Here is an 18,236-nt window from a genome sequence, read left to right as displayed (position 1 = left end):
GTTTGCTAGTAGTTTGTCGAGGATTTTTGCATCTATGTTCATCAGAGATATTGGCCTGTAGTTTTCTTTTTTATGATCTTTCTCTGATTTTGGTGTTAGGGTGATGGTGGCCGCGTAGAATGAGTTTGGGAGTGTTCCTCCCTCTGCTATATTTTGGAAGAGTTTGAGAAGGATAGGTGTTATCTCTTCTCTAAATGTTTGATAGAATTCGCCTGTGAAGCCATCTGGTCCTGGGCTTTTGTTTGTTGCAAGATTTTTAATCACAGTCTCAATTTCAGTGCTTGTGATTGGTCTGTTCTTATTTTCTATTTCTTCCTGGTTCAGTCTTGGAAGGTTGTGCTTTTCTAAGTATGTGTCCATTTCTTCCAGGTTGTCCATTTTATTGGCATAGAGTTGCTTGTAGTAATCTCTCATGATTCTTTGTATTTCTGCAGTGTCAGCTGTTGCTTTTCCTTTTTCATTTCTAATTCTATTGATTTGAGTCTTCTGCCTTTTTTCTTGATGAGTCTGGCTAATGGTTTATCAATTTTGTTTATCTTCTCAAAGAACCAGCTTTTAGTTTTATTGATCTTTGCTATCATTTCCTTCATTTCTTTTTCATTTATTTCTGATCTGATCTTTATGATTTCTTTCCTTCTTCTAACTTTGGGGCTCTTTTGTTCTTCTTTCTCTAATTGCTTTAGGTGTAAGGTTAGGTTGTTTATTTGAGGTAGGATTGTATTGCTATAAACTTCTCTCTTAGAACTGCTTTTGCTGCACCCCATAGGTTTTGGGTTGTTGTGTTTTCATTGTCATTTGTTTCTAGGTATTTTTTGATTTCTTCAGTGATCTCTTGGCTATTGAGTAGTGTATTGTTTAGCCTCCAAGTCTTTGTATTTTTTACAGATTTTTTTCCTGTAATTGATATCTAGTCTCATAGCATTGTGATCAGAAAAGATACTTGATACAATTTCAATTTTCTTAAATTTACCAAGGCTTAATTTGTGACCCAAGATATGATCTATCCTGGAGAATATTCCATGAGCACTTGAGAAGAAAGTGTATTCTGTTGTTTTTGGATGGAATGTCCTATAAATAGCAATTAAGTCCCTCTTGTTTAATGTATCATTTAAAGCTTGTGTTTCCTTATTTATTTTCATTTTTGATGATCTGTCCATTGGTGAAAGTGGGGTGTTAAAGTCCCCTACTATTATTGTGATACTGTCAATTTCACTATTTATGGCTGTTAGCATTTGCCTTATGTATTGAGGTGCTCCTATGTTGGGTGCATAAAGATTTACAATTGTTATATCTTCTTCTTGGATTGATCCCTTGATCATTATGTAGTGTCCTTCTTTGTCTCTTGTAATACTCTTTATTTTAAAGTCTCTTTTGTCTCATATGAGAATTGCTGCTCCACTTTTGTTTTGGTTTCCATTTGCATGGAATATCTTTTTCAATCCCCTCACTTTCAGTCTGTATGTGTCCCTAGGTCTGAAGTGGGCCTCTTGTAGACAGCATATATACAGGTCTGCTTTTGTATCCATTCAGCCAGTCTATGTCTTTTGGTTGGAGCATTTAATCCACTTACATTTAAGGTAGTTATCAATATGTATGTTCCTATTACCATTTTCTTATTTGTTTCGGGTTTGATATTGTAGGTCTCTTCCTTCTCTTGTGTTTCCTGCCTAGAGAAGTTCCTTTAGCATTTGTCGTAAAGCTGGTTGTGTGGTGCTGAATTGTTAGTTCTGCTTGTCTGTAACATTTTAAATTTCTCTGTCGAGTCTGAATGAGATCCTTGCTGGGTAGAGTAATCTTGGTTGTAGGTTTTTCCCTTTCATCACTTTAAGTATGTCCTGCCACTCCCTTCTGGCTTGCAGAGTTTCTGCTGAAAGATCAGCTGTTAACCTTATGGGGATTCCCTTGTATGTTGTTGTTTTTCCCTTACTGCTTTTAATATTTTTTCTCTGTATTTAATTTTTGATAGTTTGATTAATATGTGTCTTGGTGTATTTCTCCTTGGATTTATCCTGTATGGGACTCTCTGTGCTTCCTGGACTTGATTAACTATTTCCTTTCCCATATTAGGGAAGTTTTCAACTATAATCTCTTCAAATATTTTCTCCATCCCTTTCTTTTTCTCTTCTTCTTCTGGGACCCCTATAATTTGAATGTTGGTGCATTTAATGTTGTCCCAAAGGTCTCTGAGACTGTCTTCAATTCTTTTCATTCTTTTTTCTTTATTCTTCTCTGCAGTAGTTATTTCCACTATTTTATCTTCCAGGTCACTTATCCGTTCTTCTGCCTCAGTTATTCTGCTATTGATTCCTTCTAGAGAATTTTTAATTTCATTTATTCTGTTGTTCATCATTGTTTATTTGCTCTTTAGTTCTTCTAGGTCCCTGTTGCACGTTTCTTATATTTTCTCCATTCTGTTTCCAAGATTGTGGATCATCTTTACTATCATTACTCTGAATTCTCTTTCAGGTAGACTGCCTGTTTCCTCTTCATTTGTTTGGTCTGGTGGGTTTTTTCCTTACTCCTTCATCTGCTGTGTTTCTCTGTCTTCTCATTTTGCTTAACTTACTGTATTTGGGGTCTCCTTTTCACAGGCTGCAGGTTCGTAGTTCCCATTGTTTTTGGTGTCTTCCCCCAGTGGGTAAGGTTGGTTCAGTGGGTTGTGTAGGCTTCCAGGTGGAGGGGACTGGTGCCTGTGTTCTGGTGGATGAGCCTGGATGTTGTCTTTCTGGTGGGCAGGACTGCATCCGGTGGTGTGTTTTAGGGTGTCTGTGATCTTATTATGATTTTAAGCAGCCTCTCTGCTAATGGGTGGTGTTGTGTTCCTGTCTTTCTAGTTGTTCGGCATAAGGTGTCCATCACTGTAGCTTGCTGGTCATCGAGTGGAGCTGGGCTTAGCGTTGACATGGAGATCTCTGGGAGAGCTTTTGCCGTTTGATATTACATGGAGCTGGGAGGTCTCTGGTGGACCAGTGTCCTGGAATCAGCTCTCCCACCTCAGAGGCACAGGCCTGACACCTGGCCGGAGCACCAAGACCCTGTCAGCCACACGGCTCAGAAGAAAAGCGAGAAAAAAATATATACATAAAATTTAAAATTTACTAAAATAAAAAAATTATTAAAAATAAAAAGAATTTAAAAATAAAAAGAAAGAAAGAAGAGAGCAACCAAACCAAACAACAAATCCGACAATGATAACAAGCACTAAAAACTATACTAAAAAAAAAAAAAAAAGAAAGGGACAGACAGAACCCTAGGACAAATGGTAAAAGCAAAGCTATACAGACAAAATCACACAAAGAAGCATACACATGCACACTCACAAAAAGAGAAAAAGGAAATATATATATATATATATATAAAATAAAAAGGAAGAGAGCAACCAAATCAGTAAACAAATCTCCCAATGATAATAAACTCTAAATACTAAACAAAGATAAACATAAAACCAGAAACAAATTAGATGCAGAAAACAAACCCCAAGTCTACAGTTACTCCCAAAATCCACCACCTCAGTTTTAGGATGATTCATTGTCTATTCAGGTATTCCACAGATGCAGGTACATCAAGTTGATTGTGGAGATTTAATCCGCTGCTCCCGTGGCTGCTGGGAGAGATTTCCCTTTCTCTTCCTTGTTTGCACAGCTCCTGGGGTTCAGCTTTGTATTTGGCCCCGCCTCTGTGTGTAGGTCGCCCTCTGGTGTCTGTTCTTCACCCAGACAGAAGGGGGTTAAAGGAGCAGCTGATTAGGGGGCTCTGGCTCACTCAGGCAGTGGGGAGGGAGGGGTACGGAATGCGGGGCGAGCCTGCAGCGGCAGAGGCTGACGTGACATTGCAACAGCCTGAGGTGCACCGTGTGTTCTCCCTGGGAAGTTGTCCCTGGATCACAGGACCCTGGCAGTGACAGGCTGCACAGGCTCTCGGGAGGGGAGGTGTGGATAGTGACCTGTGCTCTCCCACAGGATTGTTGGTGGCTGCAGCAGCAGCATTAGCATTTGATACCTGTCTCTGGTGTCCGCGCCGAGAGCCGCAGCTTGTGCCCGTCTCTGGAAATCGTTTAGGCTGTTCCCTGAATCCCCTCTACTTGCACACCCTGAAACAATGTTCTCTTGCCTTTTAGGCAGGTCCAGACTTTTCCCAGGACTCTCTGCTGGCTTGCTGTGGTACACTAGCCCCCTTCAGGCTGTGTTCACGTAGCCAACCCCAGTCCTCTCCCTGGGATCTGACCTCCGAAACCCGAGCCTCAGCTCCTAGCCCCCTCCTGCCCCCGCGGGTGAGCAGACAAGCCTCTCGGGCTGGTGAGTGCTGGTCAGCACTGATCTGCTGTGCGGGAATCTCTCTGCTTTGCCCTCTGCAACCCTGTTGCTGCGCTCTCCTCTGTGGCTCTGAAGCTTCCCTCCTGCTACCTCCTGTCTCTGCCAGTGAAGGGGCTTCCTAGTGTGTGGAAGCTTTTCCTCCTTCACAGCTCCCTCCCAGAGATGCAGGTCCCGTCCCTGTTCTTTTGTCTCTGTTTTTTCTTTTTTCTTTTGCCCTACCCAGGTACGTGGGGAGTTTCTTGCCTTTTGGGAAGTCTGAGGTCTTCTGCCAGCGTTCAGTAGGTGTTCTGTAGGAGTTGTTCCACATGTTGATGTATTTCTGATGTATTTGTGAGGAGGAAGGTGATCTCCATGTCTTACTCCTCTACCATCTTGAAGGTCTCTCCGACAGTTTGTTAATTGTTTTGAGGTTATTTTTCTAGTTCTTTGTTGTTCCTTCTTCTTTTACTCTCTTCACTTGTGATTTGATGATTATCTTTTGTGTTATGTTTCAATTTCTTTCTCTTTTTTGTGCTTATCTATTATAGATTTTTGGTTTGTGGTTATCATAAGATTTATACATATAGAAAAACAAAAAAGATATATATATACATTATATTTATTATATATGTGATTATTTTTAGTTGCTGATCCCTTAAGTTCAAACGTAGTTCAACAATCTGCATTTTTACTCCATTCTCACCACATTTACTGTTTCTGACATCATATTTTACATCTTTTTGTTTTGTGTATTCCTTAACTACTTATTCTTGATAAAGATGATTTGACCAGTTTTTTCTTTTAACTTTCCTACTAGTTTTGTAAGTGTCTGATCTACTACCTTTACTATATGTTTGCCTTTAAAAATGAGATTTTTCCTTCTGTAATTTTCATATTTCTTGTTGTAATCTTTTCTGTTTAGCGAAGTCTCTTTAACATATCTTGTAAAGCTCCGGACGCTCCAGATGCACAAGCCCAGCGGCCATGGCTCACAGGCCCAGCCGCTCCGTGGCACGTGGGATCCTCCCAGACTGGGGCATGAACCCGCGTCCCCTGCATCAGCAGGTGGACTCTCAACCACTGCGCCACCAGGGAATCCCCAATAATTACTTCAAATGTCAATGGACTAAATGCTCTGATCAAAAGACATAGAGTGGCAGACTAGATTAAAAAAACAAGAACCTACAATATGCTGCCTACAAGAGACTCACTGCAGGGCAAAAGACACATGCACAGATTGAAAATGAGGGGATGGAAAAAGATATTTCATGCAAATGGAAACGACAAGAAAGTGGGGGTAGAAATACTCATGTCAGACAAAATAGACTTTGAAAGAGAATCCATAAAGAAAGACAAATGAGGACATTATATAATCATAAAGAGATAAAGACAAAAAGAGGATATTACACTTGTTAACATATGGGCACCCAATATAGAAATACTTAAATGTATAAAACAAATACTAACCGACAGAAAGGGAGAAATGGACAACTGTACAATAATAGTAAGAGACTTTAACACTCCACTAGCATCAATGGATAAATCTTCCAGACAGAAAATCAATAAGGCAACAAAGTCCTAAATGATACTATAGACCAGTTGGACCTAATTGATATCTACAGGACACCACAAACAAATACACTTTTTTTTCAAGTGCACATAAAAAATTCTCTAGGATAAACCACATATGAGGTCACAAATCAAGCCTCAACAAATTTAAGAGGATGGAAATCATATCAAGCATCATTTCTGACCACAATGGTATGAAACTAGATATCAACCACCACCGAAAGAAAAACGGGGAAAGAACAAACACATGGAGCCTAAATAATATGCTACTAGAAAAAACAATGGGTCAATGATGAAATCAAAAAGGAAATCAGAAAATACCTCAAGACAAATGAAAATGAAAACATAACCTTACAAAATCTGTGGGATGCAGCAAAAGCAGTTCTAAGAGGGTAGTTCATACAGGCCTTCCCCAAGAAACAAGAAAAATCTCAAATAAACAACCTAACCAACCCCCTAAAAGAAAATACCTACCATCTACCACCTAGAAAAATAAGAAAAAACAAAAGCCAAAGCCAAAAGGGAAGAAATAACACAGATCAGGAAATAAATAAAGTAGAGACCAAAAGACAATAGAAAAGATTACTAAAACTAAGACCTTGTTTTTTGAAAAGATAAACAAAATTGACAAACCTCTGGCCAGGCTCACCAAGGAGAAAAGAGAGAGGACCAACTAAACAAAATAAGAAATGAACAAGGATAAATAGCAACTGATACCATGCAATACACAAAAAAATCATAAGAGAATACTATGAACAGTTATATGACAGCAAATTGGACAACCTAGAAAAAATGGACAAGTTTCTAGAAACATACAGCCTGCCAAAACTGAGTCAAGAAGAAACACAATTTGAATGTCCCAATCACTAGAAGTGAAATGGAATCTGTAATTAAAACAAACAAATAAAACAAACAAACAAAAACTCCCTGCAAACAAAAGTCCAGGATGAAATGGTTTTACTGGGGAATTCTACAAAACATATAAAGAAAAGCTTATACCTATCTTTCTCAAACTATTGCAAAAGATTCAAGAAGAGGGAACACTCCCAAATTCATTCTATGAAGCCACCATCACCCTGATACCAAGATCAGATAAAGACATTACCAAAAAGAAAAAATTACAGGCAAATATCTTTGATGAATATAGATGCAAAAATCCTCACCAAAATATTAGCAAACAAAACAAAATACATAAAAAGGATCATACTCCATGTTCAAGTTGGATTCATTCAAGGTTTGCAAAGATGGTTCAATATACAGAAATCAATCATTATGATACAGTAACAAAAGAAAAGACAAAACCCACATGATTATCTCAACAGATGCAGAGAAAGCACTTGACAAGATTAAACATCCATTCATGATAAAAACTCTCACCAAAGTGGGTATAGAGGGAACATATCTCAACATAATAAAAGCCATTTATGAAAACCCACAACCAACATAATACTCAAGGATGAAAAGCTGAAAGCCTTCCCATTAAAATCTGAAAGAAGACAAGGATGCTCACTGTCACCAGTTCTATTAAACATAGTATTGGAAGTCCTGGCCACAGCAATCAGACAAGAAAAAGGAATAAAATGTATACAAATTGGAAGGGAAGAGGTAAAACTGCAACTATTTGCAGATGACATGATACTCCATATAGAGAACCCTAAAGTCTCCACACAAAAACCATTAGAAAAATGAATTCATCAAGGTAGCAAGGTATAAGATAAATATGCAGAAATCTGTTGCATTTCTTTACACTAACAATGAAATATCAGAAAGAGAAAGCAAAAAAAAAAAAAACCCATTAAAATTCATGTCCAAGGGCTTCCCTGGTGGTGCAGTAGTTGAGAATCCATCCGCCTGCCAATGCAGGGGATACAGGTTCAAGCCCTCGTCCAGGAAGGTCCCACATGCCACGGAGCAACTAAGCTCATGTGCCACAACTACTGAGCCTGCACTCTGTAGAGCCTGCGAGCCACAACTACTGAAGCCCATGCACCTAGAGCCCGTGCTCTGCAATGAGAAGCCACTGCAATGAGAAGCCTGTGCACTGCCACTAAGAGTAGCCCCCACTCACCGCAACTAAAGAAAGCCCACACGCAGCAATGAAGACCCAATACAGCCAAAAATAAATTAGAAAAAGAAAAGGAACAACAGCAACAAAAAATTGTGTCCAAAAAGAAAAATACCTAGGAATAAACTTAACCAAGGAGGTGAAAGAACTATAAACCTAAGACTTTAAAACATTGATAAGGAGACCGTTCAAAGAAATGGAAAGATATCCCATGCTCTTGGATGGGAAGAATATTGGTAAAATGGCAGCACTACCCAAAGTACCCATGACATTTTTCACATAAATAGAACAAATCATCCTAAAATTTATCTGGAACCACAAAAGACTCAGAATTGTCAAAGCAATCCTGAGGAAAAAGAATAAAGCTGGAGGCATAACCATTCCAGACTTCAGACTATACTTTAAAGCTCTAGTAATCAAAACATTGTGTTACTAGCACAAACACAGACACATAGATCAATGGAACAGAATAGAGAGCCCAGAAAGAAACCCACACACCTTTGGTCAATTAATCTATAACAAAGGAGGCAAAAATATACAATGAAAAAAAAGACACCAACAAGTGGCACTAGGAAAGCTGGACAGCTACATGTAAATCAATTAAATTCAAACACTCCCTTATACCATACACAAGAATAAACTCAAAATGGTTTAAAAGCCTAAATATAAGACATGACACCAACAAATTCCTAGACAAAAACATGTGTAAAACTTTCTCTGACATAAATTGTAGCAATATTTTCTTAGATCAGTCTCCCAAGTCAAAAGAAATAAAAGGAAAAATAAACAAATGGGACTACATCAAACTTAAAAGCTTTTGCACAGCAATGGAAACCATCAACAAAATGAAAAGACAACCTACGGAATGGGAGAAAATATTTGCAAATGATGTGACTGACAAGGGAGTTAATATCCAAAATACACAAACAGCTAATACAATTCAATATCAAAAACAAAAACAAAACTCAAGAAATGGGCAGAAGACCCAAACAGACATGTCTCCAAAGAAGACATATAGATGGCCAACAGGCACATCACTAATTATTAGAGAAAAGCAAATCAAAACCATAGTGAGGTATCATCTCACATCTGTCAGAATGGTTATCTTTAAAAATCTACAATAATAAATGCTGGAGGGTACAGAGAAAAGGGAGCCCTCCTACACTGTTGCTGGCAATGTAAACTGGTGCAGCCACTATGGAAAACAGTATGGAGGTTCCTTTAAAAACTAAAAATAGGGCTACCATATGATCCAGCAATCCCAGTCCTGGGCATATATCTGGAGAAAACCATAATTCAAAAAGATACATGCACCCCAATGTTCATTGCAGCACTATTGACAATAGCCAGGACATGGAAGCAACCTGAATGTCAACAACAGATGAATGGATAAAGAAGATGTGGTACATATATACAATGGAATATTACTTATCCATAAAAAAGAACAAAATAATGCCATTTGCAGCAACACGGATGGGCCCAGAGATTGTCACACTGAGTGAAGTAAGTCAGAGAAAGACAAATATCGTACAATATCTCTTATATGTGGAATCTAAAGAAAGGGTACAAATGAACTTATCTACAAAACAGAAACAGAGTTACAAATGTAGAAAACAAACTTATGATTACTGGTCAGGGGGGAAGGGGGAAGAGGGATAAATTAGGAGATTGGGATTGACGTGTACACACTACTGTATATAAAATAGATAACTAGGGAGATTGGATCGAGATGGCGGAGGAGTAGGAAGTGGAGCTCACCTTCTCCCCACAGATACATCAGAAATACACCTACATGTTGAAAAACTCTCACAGAACATCTACTGAACGATGGCAGAAGGCCTCAGACTTACAAAAGGGCAAGAAAATCTCTACATACCTGGGTAGGGCAAAAGAAAAAAAAGAGAGAAAGGAATCCAGACAGGATCTGCGTCTCTGGGAGGGAGCTGTGAAAGAGGAGAGGTCTCTGCACACTGGGAAGTCCCCTCACTGGCAGGGACAGAGGGGGAGCTTCAGAGCCTTGGAGGAGAGTGCAGCAACAGGTGTGCTGAGGGCAAAGTGGAGAGAGACCTTCACAGAGGGTTGGTGCTGACCGGCCCTCCCTAGCCTGAGACACTCATCTGCTCGGGCGGGGCAGGTGGGGGCTGGGTACTGAGGTTCAGGGTTTGGAGGTCAGACCCCAGAGAGAGGAGTGGGATTGGCTGCGTGAAGACAGCCTGAGGGGGGTAGGTTGTAGTGTGCCACAACTGAGGGAGTCCAGAAAAAGCCTGGGCCCGCCAGAGAGGCAAGGCGCCATTGTTGGGGGGTGCATAAGGAGAGGGGTGGGCCTGCCATAGGAGCTTCTTTCTCCAAGCTCACAGGCAGGCAGCAGGGCATCACCTACACGAGCTCCAGGGGCAGGCACAGACTGCTGCCGCTGCCACCGCCGAGGGTCCTGTGAGCAAGCGTAGGTCACTGCCCCAACTCCGTGGGGGCCAGGGCCAACTTCCCTGGGGGCACATGACCCACTGCCACTGCTGCTGTGGAGGGACCCACGACCTGGAGCCAACCGCTGCCCCTGCCTTCCTGGGAGCCTGCAGGAGCTGTGCAGCTGTGCACCTACACACCCCCTATCAAGGGGATAACAGCCAGCACACACTGACGAAAGAGATGGCAAGCGTCCAAACCAAAAGCAGCCCTCACACCAAAAAATATTAAACCCACACGAGCTACACAGGGACACACCCACTTATAAATAGCCCTCCAAGACTACAGTAGATAATTGTTTCTCCTAAACTCACAGACTAAGAGAAATATAAGCAAAATGAAGCAGAGAAACCACCCTCAATTAAAAGACCAAGAAAACTCCTCTGAAGGAACAATGAAACAGACCTCTTCAGTCTAATAGACACCAAGTTCAAAAAGAAGTTCAAATAAAAATACTGAAGGAATTAAGAAAGGCTATCAATAGAAATGCAGATTACTGTAAAAAGGAACTAGAAACTACGAGGAGCCAAGAAACCTTAGAAAATTCATTTGCTGAGACGATAGCTGAGCTCAAGGCAATGAACAGCAGAACGAATAATACAGAAGAAAGAATAAGTGACCTGGAAGATAGACTAATGGAAATTACCCAATCAAAACAGCAGACAGAAAGCCCAGTTTTTTAAAAAAATGAGAGCAATATAAGATACCTGTGGGATAATATAAAGCAGGCCAATCTATGCATAATAGGGATTCCAAAAGGAGAAGAAAGAGAAAAGGGGATGTAAATGCATTTGAAAAATTATGGCTAAAAATGTCCCCAAACTTAAAGAAGGAAACAGATATCCAGATATAGGAAGCATAGAGGGTTCCAAAGAAGATGAACCCAAACAGACCTACAGCAAGACATATTATAATAAAAATGGCCAAAGGTAAAGATAGAGAGGATTCTAAAGGTAACAAGAGAAAAACAAAGAGTTCTTTACAAGGGAACCCTCATGAAGCTATCAGCTGATTTCTCTACAGAAACACTGCAGGCCAGAAGGTAGTGGCAAAATATATTAAAAATCTTGAAAGAGAAAAATCTTCAACCTAGAATACTCTACTCACCAAGATTATCATTTAGAATAGGAGGAGAAATAAAGAATTTCTCAGACAAGCAAAAACTTCAAGAATACAGCAATACTAAACCTATCCTAAAAGAAATATTGAAAGGTCATCTCTAGATAGAAAAGAAGCAGAAGAAACAGGAAGGAGGAAATCACAATTGGAAAGTAAATCACTTAAATTAGCCAGTATACAGATCAAAAAGAAAAAGAAAAAAACCTATTTGTGAAAGCAATGATAAACACAAAGAAGAGCAAAAGGATAAACATGAAGATGTAAAAAGGGACATCAAAATCATAAAATGTGGGGAAGGAGGGTAAGAAAATGCAAATTCTTTTTCTTTTTTCTTCCTTTTTTTTAGAATGTGTTTGAGCCTATATGGCTATCAGTCTAAAGCAAGTAGATATAGGAAGGGGTTAACATACTGAAAAACAGGGCAACCACAAATCAAAAATATACAATAGATTCACAAAAACCTAAAAGAAGAGAACACAAGCATAAAATAAAAGGGAATCATCAAACCACAAAAAAGAAAAAGAAAAAGAAAGAAGAAACAAAGAATCAACTGGAAAACAAGGTTTGAAATGTCAATTAATACATATGTATCAATAAATACCTTAAATATCAAAGGACTGGATGCTCCAACTGAAAGACATAGAGTGGCAGACTGGATAAAAAAACAAGAGCCTACAGTATGCTGCCTACAAGAGACCCACCTTAGGGCAAAGGACACACATAGATTGAAAGTGAGGGGATTGGGAAAGATATTTCATGTAAATGGAAATGACAAGAAAGTGGGAGTTGCAATACTCATATCAGACAAAATAGACTTAAAGCAAAGGCTATCAAGAAAGATAAAGAAGGACACTATATAATGATAAAAGGATCAAAACAAGAAGAGGATTTTACACTCATCATCATATATGCACCTAATATAGAAGCACCCAAATACATAAAACAAATACTAACAGACATAAAGGGAGAAACTGATGGTAATACAATAACAGTAGGAGACTTTAACACCCCACTCACATCAACGGACAGATCTTCCAGACAGAGAATCAGTAAGACAACAGAGGTCCTAAATGATACAACAGAACAGTTAGACTTAATTGATCATTTTAATTAATTTATTTTTTTGCTGTGTTGGATCTTCGTTTCTGTGCCTCTCACTGTCGCAGCCTCTCTTGTTGCGGAGCACAGGCTCCAGATGCGCAGGCTCAGTAGTTGTGGCTCATGGGCCTAGTTGCTCTGTGGCATGTGGGATCCTCCCAGACCAGGGCTCGAACCCATGTCCCCTGCATTAGCAGGCAGATTCTCAACCACTGAACCACCAGGGAAGCCCCTAATTGATCATTTTAGATAGTGATATTTTCAATCACTATTTTTGTAGTGACTTTTGGACATTACATCCAAAAAAACCAGAATATATATTATTTTCAAGTGCACACAGAACATTCTCTAGGACTGACCACATCCTAGGGCACAAAACTAACCTCAACAAATTTAAGAGTATAGAAATATTTCAAGCATCTTCTCTGACCACAATGTCATGAAACCAGAAATCAACCACAGGAAAAGAAATGAAAAAAAAACAAAAAAAGATTACATGGAGACTAAATAACATGCTACTAAAAAACCAATGGGTCAACGAGGAAATCAAAAAGGAAATTAAAAAATACCCTGAGACAAATGACAATGAAAACACAACCACACAAAATCTATGGAATGCGGCAAAAAAGCAGTTCTTAGAGGGAGGTTCATAGAGATACAGGCCTTCATAAAACAAACAAACAAAAAAAAACAAGAAAAATCTCAAGTAAACAACCTAACCTACCACCTGAAAGAATTAGAAGAATAAGGACAAACAAAACCTAAAATCAGCAAAAGGAAGGAAATAATAAAGATCAGGGAGGAAATAAATAAAATAGAGATTAAAAAACAATAGAAAAAAATCAACAAAACCAAGAGCTGGTTCTCTGAAAGGGTAAACAAGATTGACAAACCTCTGGCCAGGCTCACCAAGAAGAAAGAGAGAGAACCCAAATAAACAAAATAAGAAATGAAAAAGAAATCTCAACAGATATCATAGAAATACAAAAAAAATAAGAGAATACTATGAACAATTATATGTCAACAAATTTGACAGCCTAGAAGAAATGGATAACTTTCTAGAAACATACACTAAAATTGAATCAAGAAGAAATAGATAATTTGAACAGATCCATCACTAGAAATGAAATAGAATCTGTAATTTAAAAAAACTTCCTACAAACAAAAGTCCAGGACCAGATGGCTTCACAAGAGAATTCTACCAAACATACAAAGAAGAACTTATACCGATTCTTCTCAAATTCTTCCAAAGGACTGAAGAGGAAGGAACACTCTGAAAGACATTCTATGAAGCCACCATCACCCTGATACCCAAACCAGACAAAGATACCACCAAAAAAGAAAATTACAGGCCAATATCTTTGATGAATATAGAGGCAAAAATTCTCAACAAAATATTAGCCAACTGAAGCCAACCACACATAAAAAAGGTCATACACTACGACCAAGTGGGATTCATGCCAGGTTCACAAGGATGGTTCAACATACACAAATCAACCAATGTAATACAACACATTAACAAAAGAAAAGTCAAAAAACACACGATCATCTCAATAGATGCAGAAAAAGCATTTGACAAAATTCAACATCCATTCATGATAAAAAAAAAACTCTTACCAAAGTGGGAATAGAGAGAACATATCTCGACATAATAAAAGCCATTTATGACAAACTCACAGCCAATATAATATTCAAGAGTGAAAAGCTGAAAGACTTCCCACGAAAATCTGGAACAAGACAAGTATGCCCACTTTCACCACTTCTCTTCAACATAGTAGTGGAAGTCCTAGCCACAGCAATCAGACAAAAAAAAAAAAAAAAAAAAGAAAAAGAAAGAAAAGGTATCCAAATTGGAAGGGAAGAGGTAAAACTGTCACTATATGCAGATGACATGATACTATATATAGAAAACCCTAAGGACTCCACACAAAAACTACTAGATCTAATAAATGAATTCAGCAAAGTAGCAGGATATAAGATGAACATTCAGAAATCAGTTGCATTCCTTTACACTAACAATGAAATATCAGAAAGGGAAAGTAAAAAAAAATAAATACCTTTTAAAATCGCACCAAGAAAATAAAATATCTAGAAATAAACCTGAGCAAGGAGGTGAAACACTTATATACTGAGAACTATAAAACATTAATAAAGGAAATAAATGAGGATTCAAAAAAATGGAAAGATATCCCACACTCTTGGATTGGAAGAATTAATATCGTTAAAATGGCAATACAACACACAGCAATCTACAGATTTAACGTGATCCCTATCAAATTACCCAAGATATTTTTCACAGAACTAGAACAAATAATCCAAAAATGTACATGGAACCATAAAAGACCCAGAACTGCTAGAGCAATCCTGAGGAAAAAAACAAAGCAGGAGGTATAACTTTCCCAGACTTCAGACAATACTACAAAGCTACAGTAATCAAAACAGTGTGATATTGGTACAAAAACAGGCATATGGATCAATGGAACACAATAGAGAGCCCAGAAGTAAACCCACACACCAATTAATCTTCGACAAAGGAGGCAAGAATATAAAATGGGAAAAAGACAGTATCTTCAGCAAGTGGTGCTGGGAAAGTTGGACAGCTGCATGTAAATCAGTGAAGTTAGAACACACCCTCACACCATGCACAATAATAAACTCAAAATGGTTTAAAGACTTAAACATAAGACACCATAAAACTCCAAGAAAAGAGCACAGGCAAAACATTCTCTGATATAAATCATGTTTTCTTAGGTCAGTCTCCCAAGGCAATGGAAATAAAAACAAAAATAAACAAACAGAATCTAATCAAACTTACAAGTTTTTGCACAGCAAAGGAAACCATAAAAAAATGAAAGGCAACCCAAGGAATGGGAGAAAATATTTGCAAATGATGAGATAGACAAGGGCTTAATCTCCAAAATATACAAACAGCTCATGCAACTCAACAACAAAAAAACCCCAAACAACCCAATCAAAAAATGGGCAGAAGACCTTAATAGACATTTCTCCAAAGAAGCCCCAGTAGGCACATGAAAAGATGCTCAACATCACTAATTATTAGAGAAATGCAAATCAAAACTACAATGAGGTATCACCTCAGACTGGTCAGAATGGCCATCATTAAAAAGTCTACAAATAACAAATGCTGGAAAGGGTGTGGAGAAAAGGGAACCCTCCTACACTGTTGGTGGGAATGTAAATTGATGCAGCCACTATGGAAAACAGTATGGAGGTTCCTCAGAAAACTAAAAATAGAATTACCATATGATCCAGCAATCCCACTCCTGGGAATATACCCAGACAAACCTACAATTCAAGAAGATACATGCACCTCTATATTCATAGCAGCACTATTCACATAACCAAAACATGCAAACAACTTAAATGTCCATCAATAGATGAATGGATAAAGAAGATGTGGTATATATATATATATATATATATATATATATATATATAAAACGGAATACTACTCAGCCATAAAAAAAGAACAAAATAGTGCCATTTGCAGCAATGTGGATGCAACTAGAGATTATCATACTAAGTGAAGTAAGTCAGAAGGAGAAAGACAAATACCATATGATATCACTTACATGTTGAATCTAAGATATGGCACAAATGAGCCTATCTACAAAACACAGACTCATATACATAGAGAACAGACTTGTGGTTGCCAAGGGGGAGAGGGGGAGGGAGAGGGTTGGACTGGGAGTTTGGGGTTGGTAGATACAAACTATTACATTTAGAATGGATAAACAACAAGGTCCTAATGTATAGCACAGGAAACTATATTCAATATTCTGTGAAAACCATAATGGAAAAGACTATTAAAAAAATGTATACATGTGTATAACTGAGTCACTTTGCTGCACAGCGGAGATTGGCACAGCATTGTAAATCAACTATACTTCAATAAATAAAATAAAATAGATAACTAAGGAGGACCTACTGTATAGTACAGGGAATTCTGCACTCTGTAATGGCCTATATGGAAAAGAATCTAAGAAAGAGTGGCTATATGTATAACTCATTCACTGTGCTGTACACCTGAAACTAACACAACATTGTAAATCAATTATACTCCAATAAAAAATTTTTAAAAATCACTTAAAATTATATATGTATGAGACGTAGAATGTCATTATATAAAGGTAAAAGGGTCAATCCAACAAGAGTAATTTCAAATATTTAAAAATATTTTTGCACCTGCCATAAGGGCACCTAAATATATAAAGCAAACATTAAGAGACATAAAGGGAAAAGTAGACAGAAATACAGTAATAGTAGGGGACTTTAATATCCCACTTTCAACAATGGATAGATCATACAGACAGAAAATAAGGAAACAGTGGATTAAAACTACACATTACATCAGATTGACTTAACAGACATACACAGAACATTTCATCCATCAACAGAATACACATTCTTCTCAGGCACACATGGAATATTCTACAGGATGGATAATATCAACAAAGCAAGTCTTAATAAATTTAAGAAGACAAATTATATCAAGCATCTTTTCTGACACAGTGGTGTAAAACTAGAAATCAATTACAAGAAACCTGGAAAATTCACAAACCTGTGGAGATTAAACAACATACTCCTGAACAATCAATGAGTCAAAAAAGAAGTCAAAAGAGAAACCCAGATACATCTTAAGATAAATGAAAATGGAAATACAACATACCAAAACATATGGAATGCAGCAAAAGCAGTTCTAAGAAGGAAGCCCATAGCAATATACACCTACATTAAGAAAAAGAAAGGGCTCAAATAAACAATCTAACCTTACACCTGAAGGAACTAGAAAAGCCCAAAGTTAGCAGAAGGACAGAAGTAACAACGATCAGAGCAGGAATAAATGAAGCAGAGACTAAAAGGACAACAGAAAATATCAATGAAACTAAGAGCTGGTTCTTTGAAAAAAGAAACAAAATAGACAAACCTTTAGCTACTCTTATCAATTCAAGAGAGAGGACTCAAACAAAATAATAAATGAAAGAGGATACATTACAACTGATAAAACACAAAGGATCATAAGAAACTACTATGCCAACAAATTCAACAATCTAGAAGAAATCTAGAACTGTCAGAACTAGTAAACAAATTCAATGAAGTTTTGGAATATAAAATTAATACACAAATATCAGTCTGTTTCTATACACTAACAACTAGGAGAAATTTAAAAAAAATCCTATTTACAATTGCATCAAAAGAATTAAACAACTAGAAATAAATTTAACTAAGGTGGTAAAAGATCTGTACACCAAAAACTAAGACATTGATGAAAAATTTGAAGATGACACCAATAAATGTAAAAATATTCCATCCTCATGGATTGGAAGAATTGACATGGTTAAAATGTCCATACTACCAAAAGCAATCTATAGATTCAATGTAGTCCCTGTCAAAATTCCAATGGCATTTTTCTCAAAAAAGAAAAAAACAAAACACTAAAATTTGTATGGAACCACAAAAGACCATGAATAGCTAAGGCAATTTTGAAAAAGAGGAACAAAGCTGGAGACATCACAGTTCTTTGTAACTATATTACAAAGCTATAGTGCTCAAACAGTATGATATTGGCATAAAACCCACACATAGACCAAAGGACAGAAATGGAGAAC

Source organism: Grampus griseus (genome assembly GCF_964374135.1).
Source record: "Grampus griseus genome assembly, chromosome: 9".
NCBI classification, from domain to species: domain Eukaryota; kingdom Metazoa; phylum Chordata; class Mammalia; order Artiodactyla; family Delphinidae; genus Grampus; species Grampus griseus.
Note: the sequence above shows the minus strand (reverse complement) of the source record.